The following is an 11,793-nucleotide window of genomic DNA, read 5'->3' as shown; positions in this document are numbered from 1 at the left end:
CTAATTGATCTCGATATCATCCTGGGCAAGGGCAAGTGTAATACTGATCACGTTTTCTTCTGTAATGAGCATTGTAGAAAGTAGAAATACTTCAGCTATATGATCCATGTACAGAAAGATATCTGTGGAATTCTTGCTGCTAGGGATGAAATGCACATGATTAAACCCAAAATAGATAAAAATTCAGTTCAGCCTGGCTGGCAATGATAACCCCAGTAACAACGGGAATAACAGTAATATAAGTGAGTCGAGTCTCCCTTTCCAATGTCATCGATTAAGCGAAAACTATTGTGAAAAACAGCTTCGTAATTCCAACAGTATGGTTGAAACTAACTGCCAGGAATCTCAAAGAAATATTTTCAATTGTCACCGACACAGAGAATACAAAATTCAAAGCTGAGATCTCGAGGAACTGAACCCTGGATCGAATAGTCTGCCTGGGGACCATCTTTATTCATGCAACCATGATGTAGCTTAACAAAGAACACGCTGTCATGTGATACATGGTTAAGAAGATTAGGTACTTGAAACCATACTTGCTGTGTAGATATTTGTTCAACAACATGATCAGAATGTAACTGCCTAATAAACGAAGTAATTATGTATAGTCAGCTCGACTGTCACTGTTTCACCATTTTCATTCTTCATATTTTTCTATCTTATTGGAAATATTTTCTCAAATCAATGATCTTTAACACATGATGATATGGGCCTTCAGCATGTCCCAGCATTTTGCTAATATAAATATTCAGGATACATCAACATTCCCGATTCTGATTGAAAAGGGTTTTCAGCATGCCCCAATATTTATTTTTTGTTAATCTGAGCCTTTAAAATGCCCCACATGGATATGTCTGGAGGAACCTTTAAAATGCCCCAACATTTTCTGATACAGATGTTAAAAGTGTGCTCAACATTACTTCTTGTTGAGATGAGCCTTCAAAAATGCCCAAATATTCATACTGATGTGAGACTTCAAAATGCCCCAATATTCTATTTCTGTTTGAAATGGGTTTTCAAGATGCCTCAATATTCTGCTTCTGATTCACTCTCAATGTCTGTTTAACTGAAATATCATGATCCCCACGAGGTCCAATTTTGACAATGAACTATTGTAGGTACTTGTGGCTTTATTCGTGCCCCAAATCTGTTTATCTTGAATACTCTCATTCTGGTGTCACTAAACAGTAGTATTGTCAAATAACTAAAATTCTCTTTATGTTGTCACAAACTTAAGAAGTATTCAATCATTTTGACAGAAACGTCTGAGATATGTGTCTTCTAAATGAGGTGACCATTTTCTGTATCTGGAGGGATTTAGTCAGACAGAACAATATAAATAGCTTGGTAATCCATTCCAGGCTGACACAGTGGCTTATCATCTTTCAGTGAAGGCCATCTCTGAAATATACTTTTCTGTGGGAAAGAAACCAATTTCTGCAAACAGTAATCTGATGCAATAGCAAGACTACAAATACATTGGTACAGGCTCTTCAAAAATCCACACCCATGCAACATGTTGATTCTGATAACAACTCATCTGATTATGAAGCGATCTTTCAGGATGATTTCACAGATATTGATAGTTCTTTCTGATACCGAGGAAATCCTGAATTCTGATTCTGATGAGGAGAATAAAATGTTATTCTTGACGAAAATGGGGTACTTAGAGGCTGAGGCTTTAATAGCCATGGAGAGATGTGGTCTGGATTCATCAATTGCAAAGTTGACAGATTTTATATGTGCTTCTCAAATGGCTAAGGCTGCTGACGTACTTCTTTCAGTAGAAGGTAGGAATTCATTATACAATGACCCCAATTACTAGTAAAGGCGAAACTTGGGTTATGATTTTTGAAAAGGAAGAAGCAGAGGAAGCTTGAAAAGAAGCTTCTTAATAAAGACGATCATGCAGTTCATCTTTCAATTCCAATGATTGGTTCTGGGGTTCCTACCGAACCAGATCAGATAACTCAAAGAACACTTCTAGAAGATGCTATTGGATCTCCTTATTTCTACTATGAGCAAATTCATCTTTCAAATCTAATGATTAGTTTTGGGGTTCATACCAAATCAGATCAGATAACTCAAAGAACACTTCGAGAAGATGCTATTGGGGCTCCTTATTTCTACTACGAGAACATGGCACTTGCTCCAGTTAATGTTTGGACTGGAATATCACAGTACTTATTTGATGTAGAGCCAGAATTTGTAGATTTGAAAAATTTTCATGCTGCTACACTGAAAAGGGGCTATATTCATAATCTGCCAATTGAGAACAGATTTCTTCTTATCTTGTTTTCTCCACGCACTTATACATGATATTTTTCCATTGAAAAAGAAATGATGGCCTTCCTGGGATCCAAGAACAAAGTTGAACTGTTTATAAACATATACAGGAAGTGCCAAATTGACAGAAGGATCTGTAAGGCTCTTGAAGCTTATGACGATGAGCTACCTTCGAGTGTCCAGACGTATGTTCTTGATGAGTGCTGAAAATGGAATCTAGTATGGGTTGGAAGGAATAAAGTTACTCCACTTGAACCTAATGAGGTGGAAATGCTTCTAGGTTTCCCTAAAAACTATACATGAGGATCTGTATAAAGACATGTTCCATGGTGGTATCAATGTCCTGTCTCTTTTCTCTGGGATCAGTGATGCAAAGGTCACCTTCTACTGTCTTGGCATATCTTTGAAAAAAGATGTGCAAGAACTGAATGATGATCGGTTAGAGCAATTGATGAGTAGATTTGTCGGATTCGACCTTGTTGTTGGTAGCATCCCGTGTAACAATCTTACTGGAAGAAATAAACATCATCATGATTAACTAGAAGATTTTTATTGGTGCATTTTCTTGCAATGACTGCTACGACAGCTATCTCTTCTGTTGCTTCAATATATCCCACTCTTTTCGAATCATGGAACGGTTTAGTTGATAGTAAAACTGGTCATCTTCAACTTTTGGAATCCTGTAACCAATGTTACCCTATATAAAAGGCCTATAAGGGTAGATTCTGTTCCAATGTTTTATTCTGTGCCATAAGTCCTCAAATTCAAATTCAAAAATCTTCTGAAGTACATAATGAATATCATATTGACAAAGAAATTAATCGGCATAGAAGAAGTAGCAATAATGTATCAAGACTTGAGCCAGCATCACGGTATAACCAGAGTGCAGGTAGTGACTTGTTCATGGCTTTATGATGTAATCTTCTAGAGAACATGAATTGATGGTTGGGGAAAATAATCTGTCTGGTGATGCTTATCACCCTCAGCATGAGATAAACGATAATCTTTCTTGATGAGCCGTTAATAATGTCATAGGAGAGTGTCACAAGTTCAATTCTCCAGACTTTCTGGCTTCTTGGACCACTTACCTTAAAAAATATGAAGTGCTTCATTATTATGGCCTCGTTCATTCTTTCTCTACAACAGAGGTAGAATAAGCAACAATTGCTTCAAGGACCTTCCTCATTTGAGACTGTCCTGTTTGAAAATGTTTTTTCTCCTTTCTTTATTGAAGAATGAAAGAATTTTGTAAAGTGTTGCCTATCACATGTTCACAAGATAATCAAATCATAAACAATGAATTTAATGAATATCAAATAAATCAACTACACTTTTAAATCATTCAAAAATCATAGTCCTATGGCAAGTGTCAAAATTATTGACTGATTTGAGGTGTAGGTTGATTTTGGTAAAGTAGGTTCTTTCAAGTTAGTTCAGTATGTCGCTTCGGGCTTCTACTAACTTGAAGAAATGGTTGTTATGCTCATCTTGTAGAGATGCTTCTCGTTTCCAGAATCTCAGGAACGTTTTTGAGATGTGTGGTACTTCTTTTAAGAGCTTAAAATCGTCTCTTATGTCGTTATTGCACCATTCAATATTCGAGCCGCCTTTTCAGGTTTTCAACACGAATCCTCCTTTGGTTTCAAGTTGTTATTTAAAAATTTACATCTTGAACCCCCCTTTTATCATTTTTATATCATGCATTAAAGATTTTAAAAACTAATTTTTGCAAATAAAAATCAATATTGAGAGGCGGAATTAATTCTGAAGATATTCTCTCTTAATTGGATGCCTTCAATTTTGCTTTGCTTGACTTGGATCTGCCTTGCTGGGGATTTTTCTATCATCTGGATCCCTCTAGACTGTCGAATTTTGGGTTCATTTCCATTTTCTCATATCTTCATTATTTCTTTCTCTTCTTGTTGAATCTGAATTAATTGTACTTGATCCATCTTGTAACTTGAGGCTCCCTGGAGTCACCCATCTTGATTCAATTTCTCCCCTTCTTCTTTTTTCCTTTTTTTCCTTTTTTTTCTTTCTTTGCTGGATGAGTATAAGACTTCAACTGTTTTGAATACCTCTTTTTTCTTTTTGTCATTTTTCCTTCTTCAAGTATAATATTTCTTGACAGAATCTAAGTTTATTTGGTTTCTCAGAACTTTCCCATCCATTTCTGCCAAGATCAACGCTTCTCCGAAAAAGGTCTTTTTTACAACGTATGGCTCTTCCCAATTAGGCATCCATTTTCCCCGGAAATCTTTATGTATAGGCAAAATCTTTTTCAGCACTAGATCATGTCCGTTTCTAATGCATTTGCTCATGGTAAATAGCTTTCAATTGATTCTCATCAATAAGGTTTAATTGATTAAATCGAGCTTAGATACATTCAGTATTCTCCAATTTGTCCTCCTTTAGGATAAAAAATAATGGGATCTCAACTTCAATTGGTAATACTGCTTTCATCCCATAGACTAAACAATAAGATGTTGCCCCAGTAAATGTTCGCGCAGTAATTCAATATGCATATAAGGCAAAAGGTAGCTTCTCATTCTAATCCTTGTAAGCTTCAGTGGTCTTTGTAATGATCCTCTTAATGTTCTTATTTGCTCCTGCAAATGCCCCATTCATCTTTGGGTGATATGAAACTGAGCTGGCGTGCTTGATCTGTGCTCGAAGTTTATCATTTCATACATAGAAGTCCTTGTAAAAAGAGGTATCTCCAGGGGGATGAATATTTAAGATTGACTTTACTTACATGAAAAATGTAATTAATGCATGATATATTTATTCTAATCAATCATTTTCTTCTCTGAGTATGCTCCAATCACTCAAAATTATGTTCGATAAGATGGTCCATAATGCCTCATCTCATCTCCTCTTACAGGAAGATTCACGGATAATTGAAAGTTTGGTTCTTTTGAGGTTATTTGGTTTATGATGGTTTTGTATTTGAAAGGACAAATGTGTGACTTTTGAAGTCGTATATATGGTGGAATGTAGTATCATCAATCAACTCTACCCGAAAAGGTAAACATCTGGAGTAGGTGACTCAAAAACAGGTGGAGACATTTCTTCGGAATCTTTTTAGTGTCAGGATTTGGTTTGAGTAATTGGCATTGGATGGGATATTGAAGATATAATTTTACCACTTGCCAATAGATCTATAACTCTTGAAAAATTAAAAGAATATTTAATCTACTTGATACTCAATAATCTCAAGATTAAAATTTGACTCCTTGCTCATAACCATAAAAGAAACACATATTTATTTATTGCACAAAAGGCGGAGAAAGGAACAAAAAACATATTCAAACAAGATGCTGAAAGTAGAAAGGTACTACAGTGGTAGATATCAACTTCCACTTGTTTATCTATCATGCCTCATTATAATGTTAGGTGTGTAATAGGACTAAGGTTTTTTGTCCTCATTTGCCTCCCATTTCTTGATCATCTTTTGTGTCAAATTCTTTGGATAAACTCTCAAATGCACAAATCTTTGCTTCTTCCTGATCAGTCTCTATCATCATCTTCTTCTTCCCCGAGTGGAAATTGGGCTCAATTTTATATTCAGAATAGCTTCCTTTGGTGATGAAAGTTTTGTTCTGATTCTGAATGCATCTTGCAGCTGTGATTGAAGTAGTATTCACTAGACTCTTTATATTGCCCATTGCTTCACTTGTCCTAAGAACATCTGATACAAATGTTTGAGGTTTCCTCAGAGTTACATTTTTCCCATTCATTCTTAAACTGGTGGGCCAATCTCGAATTACCTCTATTTTCATTTTTTCTTTTTCATTCTTTAGTATCAGAGAAGTATCATGAGTTGAATATGTCATACATACTTCATATTCCTTAATTTTGCCTTTTTTCTTTTCAATATCTTATGTTGTATGATCTTCATTTGCCTTGACCGTGTTAATTTCATTTTGGGGTTTGAATCCCGATTGTTTGATCAAAATGGATTGACTGTTAACATCCACTCTTATGATTTTATGAACCAAAAGGTCTTGAACTTGTCTTTTGAAGTTACCGCAATTCTCGATGGAGTGTCCTCGGATTCCATCATGATATTCACAAAAGACTTTCTCATTATACCATCTCGGGTAAGGAGGCAACAAAGGCTTAGCCTGACATGGGCCAATAAGATGGGCTTTGAGTAACTCATGATATAACTTGCTGCATAAAACTGAAGGAAACTTGGGTAGAATTTCCCCTGACATCACTGTCAGATTACAATTATTTTCTTTGCTTTCTTGAAGATCTTGTGACTTACGATCTAGATGTTTGCTTTGTTTAGCTTTCTTCAATGGTATTGAAATTTCTTCTATGTTTCTCTTCAACCTGATCTTTGTCTCATCTTCTGGGGTCATACCCAATTTTTGGAGATTTATCGAATTTCCACATTCTTTGGCAAAGTTCTGGTCATTTGTTTCCATTGTATCATCTACATTATTCATAATCCTATTCAAATCTTTCACAACAGGATCTTCTAAAGTTTCTCTCCATGTATCACAACATTCATCAGGTTCATCAGTTTGGTCATTTGCTCTTTTGAATCATCCTGAAACGTTTTTGCATGATCAGTCATTTCTTGTTGAGTCTTGATAAGTTGTTCTTGCAATTTCTCAATTCTACCAACCCTTACTAAAATCTCATTCATGGCTATTATCCTTCTTTAGGAAGACCAAGTTAACTCCACTTTGATTCTGTCATGGAATTCTCCACGAATTATTCTACGTTGTCATGACTAAATGCATGTAAAATAGTTTGAAATAAAATGTAATTATGAAAATGTAAATATAAACGTAAAAAAATGCAAATGTAAATGAAAAATGTAAATGCAAATGTAAATATGTGAATGTAACAATAAAAATGCAAATTGTATAGTGCAAAAGCAAATATAAAAGTATAAATGCAAAATGCAAATGTACGCATGAAAAGGTGTTACTCAAGAGTGATCATCTTAGAACATATTTCATTGAACACAAAAGTTTTGGTACATCAAACAAAACTTTACATATAGGGATATCTTTCACTTTTAACTTCTCTAAAGCCCAGTTAGTTTCCATTGAGTCTTCAGTCTGCTTCATCTCCTTGTAAAGTCAGCTAAATCTATCATTTAAGGACCATATTGCTTGTCTGGACTGCAACTTCTTCCATGACATTTTCTTTCATCCTCTGTGTCATTTCTCGAAGTTGCTCATTTTTCCTTGTAAGAGAAACTTTCTGTCCAAGAAGTTCTTGAACAAGATCCTCATATATGTTGCAGCTCTTTTTCAGCTTGGTGACCCCTGTTATCCACTCTTCTGGGGTACTTCCTAGGCCATTATTTTGAAAGGTTTGATTGATCTTCTAAAAATCTTCATGCATGGTTTTCATTTCTGTGCTTAATTTCTTATTTTGGTCGTTCAAGTCCTTCAAATAACATGCTTGAGCTTCATAAAAACCTCCACTACTCTGAATGCCCTGACTGATACTCTTACCATAGACTACTTTTGGTATCAATCTGGCAGAATCTTTGTGGAGTACTTTTGGTATTAATATAACAGGATCTCTGTGTGCATTGCTTATTTCTATCTTCAGAGTTTCTTCAGGATATCTTTCCTTGGTCGCATCATATTTTGTTTGATCACAAAACTTTTTGTCCATTTACGATTTCTTTCCAATTTGATGAACAGTCTTTCAAGTCAACACCTTTTGATTATGCCATGATCATGCAATGCAAACAAAAGAAATTCATGCAAAATAGTTAGAGCACAATAAAATGAGAAAGGAAAATAAATTGGTTAGTACCAATTAATAGAAATAACAATTCTATCTATCAATGTATAAATCTTAACCTCATGCTTTCTAGTTCCATGCTTTGTTTGGAAAATTTAACCTAACCGCATGATTTCTAGTTCGCATATATTTATTAAAAGACAAAAACTTAGAACTTATTTTTCCTTTGTGTACACCTATGAACAGAGGTTCAGTACTGTCTTAGATCAGGTGAATTTCTAGGGTTTATTATATGCAGAGTTTCAGTTCTAGGAGTAAAGGTATTCGAACTGTCCTTGTTGATGCCCCCTTGGGCTATCAAACCCTCAATCCTAGTCCATTACAGACTTAAGCGGATCGAGTTCAATTCGAGGGGACACATTTCTCTATGCCTGACACGGAGAATAAATTCTCACGAAGACATAGATCATATAAACCCCGAAAGTTACTTGCTAGGTCTGACACGGTATCACGAAGACGTCGCTTTCACTCCCACTTAAAAGGGACAAGCTCAATTATAGAGCTTTATGTTATGCAATGCAAGTGTTGTGTGTGAGGAAAAATGTTCAAACCTCTAACAGACAAATAAAATAATTAATACATGAATAAAATAAAAAAGAATATTAATAAAATAATATAAGTAATAAAAAAATTGAAAGAAAAGAATTAAAAATTAAATATATGAATTTTTAATTTATAATTAATAGAGACAATTTATAATTGATTTTAAAAGTTTGACCAGGGTCCCCAGCGGAGTCGCCAAGCTATCGTAACCTGTTTTCGTCCGGGCACGAGTTTTTTACTTGGCGGGAAAAGTGATGTGAATAAATGGTTTTTAAAATAATTTGGGAGTCGCCATTGGCCTTTTGGGTCAGGTAGGTCGAATACCTAAAAATCATCCTTTAAAAGGGTTTTAAAGAAAACATCAGTTAAAAGATGAACTGATCTGCGTTTATAACAAAAAAATCATTCTTTTTATTAATAAAAAGGGATTCGTGGTCGGTTACGTTTAGGGAAGGATTAGCATCCCTACAACGCCCAAAATTGGTACTTTTTAATTATAAATTGTCTCTTATTATTAGAAATTAAAAATTAAAAATATATTTAATTTATAATCCTATTATTTTAAAATTATAATTATGAAAAATATGTATTAATTTATATATTTATAAAATATTTATTTATTTAGAAATATCAGAAAAGGACTTCTAGGTGCCTTAAGGCAGCTCTTTTCTTTGATATTAAAAAATAAATAAATAATTAAAACAATTAATATATATAATTTATAAAATAAGATATTTATTTATTTAAAAATATCAGAAAATGAATATCTAGTTATTTTAAGACCGCCCTTTCCTAATATTGGAAAATAAATAAATATTAAAATAGGATTAAAATAAGTTAAAAAAATTAACTAAGATTTTAATAAAATACGTATTATTTATTATATAAATATATATATTTATAATAATAATAATAATAGTAATAATAAAAAGTAAAATTAACAATTAACAAAATTAAAACTATATATTTAAAATAAAAAATTGAAATTAGTGACTAAATTAAAATTATATAAAATTCGATTATCAGATTAAAATAAATTAAAAATATGTACTCGGGATTAAAATATTAATTATAAAAACTAAAGGACTAAATACGTATTTTATCTAAAATATTTATAATTACGGTTAAGGGCAAAAATATAAATAAATAAAATTTAGAGACCAAATTAAAAGGATCATAAATTTGATTCAGTGACTAAAATGTAAAACATATAAAAACAGAGGGACCATGGAAAGGGTTTAACATTTAAAAATTACACAAATAGCCCTCCCCAAAATGGCGTCGTTCGGGGAGGGCTATTTAAGCCCGAAACGGCTGGCCCTTTGGGCCAGCTCTCTCATTTCTTAGTTTCACACTCTCTCTCTAAACTGAGAGAGTTTAAAACTCTCTCGCCTCTCTCTAGCTTCCCTCATCGGAGGGAAGCCGGCTACCAGGCGGCAGCCGTCTGCCGCCGTAATCCCCACCGCCGACCACCATTTCCGGTGGTCGAAAAACACCAAAATTTCCCAAACCCTAGATCTAAGTACCCTAAACCCGATTTCACCCTTCTTTTATCCTAAAAAGTTATGGATTTTCCTAGATCTAAGGAAAATACCTTCGGTATTTTTGGTTCTCAGGCGCTGTTTGGGGTTCTCCGGTAAGGTAAACTCTTCCTTCTCTCTTCTCGGTTTGATTGCTAGTTGTTGTGAGTTGGTCTCTATTTTTTGTATCTTTGCTCTCTGTTTTGTTCCTTTTCTTTTTTTTGTTTGCAGGGGAAACGAGACTTTATAGCCTCGGTGAGGCTCTCGTCGGACCAGTCCAGAGGATGAAAGCCTTGGTGAGTCACCAAAGCTATGCTGGTGGCTCACCGTAGAGGCGACGTGTGTTGTTATCATCATGGCAGCAGAGCTTCTGGAGGCTTCAATGGCGAGGTGGCGTGGCACTGGAGGCAACGGCGGCTGGGACGTGTCCCTAGGGTTATGATACCCTAGGGTTTCCTTGTTGGGACCATCTGGGCCGTTGGATCAAAACTAGATCCAACGGCTGTGATGCTGGCGGCTGGGGCAAGAGATGATACAAACCCTAAATTAGGTTTAAGGTTTCCTGTAGGCTTCTGGATATGGGCCGGTTATTATTGGATTTGGGCTTGTAATAATATTTAATAATAATAATAATAATAATAATATTTATAATAATAATAAATAAATAAATAAAATGGGTAAAAAAAATTAGTATCTTCACTACCTTGTGAACATCGGACTCTAACGGCGAATCTAGTCGTTCCAAGGACGGTTAGACCATGGCCCCTACCCATGGTATTAAATTGCGGCCGCAACGCAGTGTAACGGCCGCATCATAACGGTTTTGAAGGTCACTGTGACGCAATATTAACATAATGCAACCGTCCGCGACAGCCGCAACACGTTAAAAAATCACGCTCGTGATAGCCGTAACACGTTACGTAACCTCCGCAGCATCCGCATCCGTGATACCGCAACCGCTATTTATACTATGCCCCTACCACCTCTAAGTGCTGTTGAAACGAACCACTCATGCAAAAACCCTAAACCACCTCTAATAAAAACTAATATTAATTTTATTAATATTAACGAAATCTTGTTCTTGTTAAACAACTAATGCTCAAATATTCGTACAGAAATTGTGTTTGAACTTGGACAACTCATAAATAAGGATGTCTAAGGTACGACAACTTTAATATACGATTAAGGAAATACACTATAGGAAATATTAATTTTTTTAATATTTACAGTATAATGCTACCTAAAACATTATTTTTTTCTACTGAAAATAGGCGCTACCTATAATGTTTAACATTTCCGGTAAAACGCTACCTAAAACATTATTTTTTTCTACTGAAAATGTTAATATTGATCTCTACCTATAATGTTATTTTTCTACCGAAAATTAGATAGTGAAATTAACATTTCCAGTAGAAAATAATGTTTTAGGTAATGTTTTATCAAAAATATTAAAAAATATTAATATTTCAGATAACGATTTTCCTTAAACGTATATTAAAATTAGCGTACAACACAACTATCCCTCGTAAATCTATCCTTGATATTTGATTGTCATCGTTATCATTGCCATCATGAAACTCGTTACCGAGCCTCCCATTACTCTTGTCTGATTCTTGAAGAATGTGCTTGATTTCTGGATCTCACAGTATTCGATCCGCTTCTT

The sequence above is a fragment of the Hibiscus syriacus genome, unplaced genomic scaffold (genome assembly GCF_006381635.1).
Source record: "Hibiscus syriacus cultivar Baekdansim isolate YM2019G1 unplaced genomic scaffold, ASM638163v2 tig00110429_pilon, whole genome shotgun sequence".
In the NCBI taxonomy this organism is placed as follows: domain Eukaryota; kingdom Viridiplantae; phylum Streptophyta; class Magnoliopsida; order Malvales; family Malvaceae; genus Hibiscus; species Hibiscus syriacus.
The sequence above is the reverse complement of the archived record's forward strand: the minus strand, read 5'-3'. Positions refer to the sequence as shown.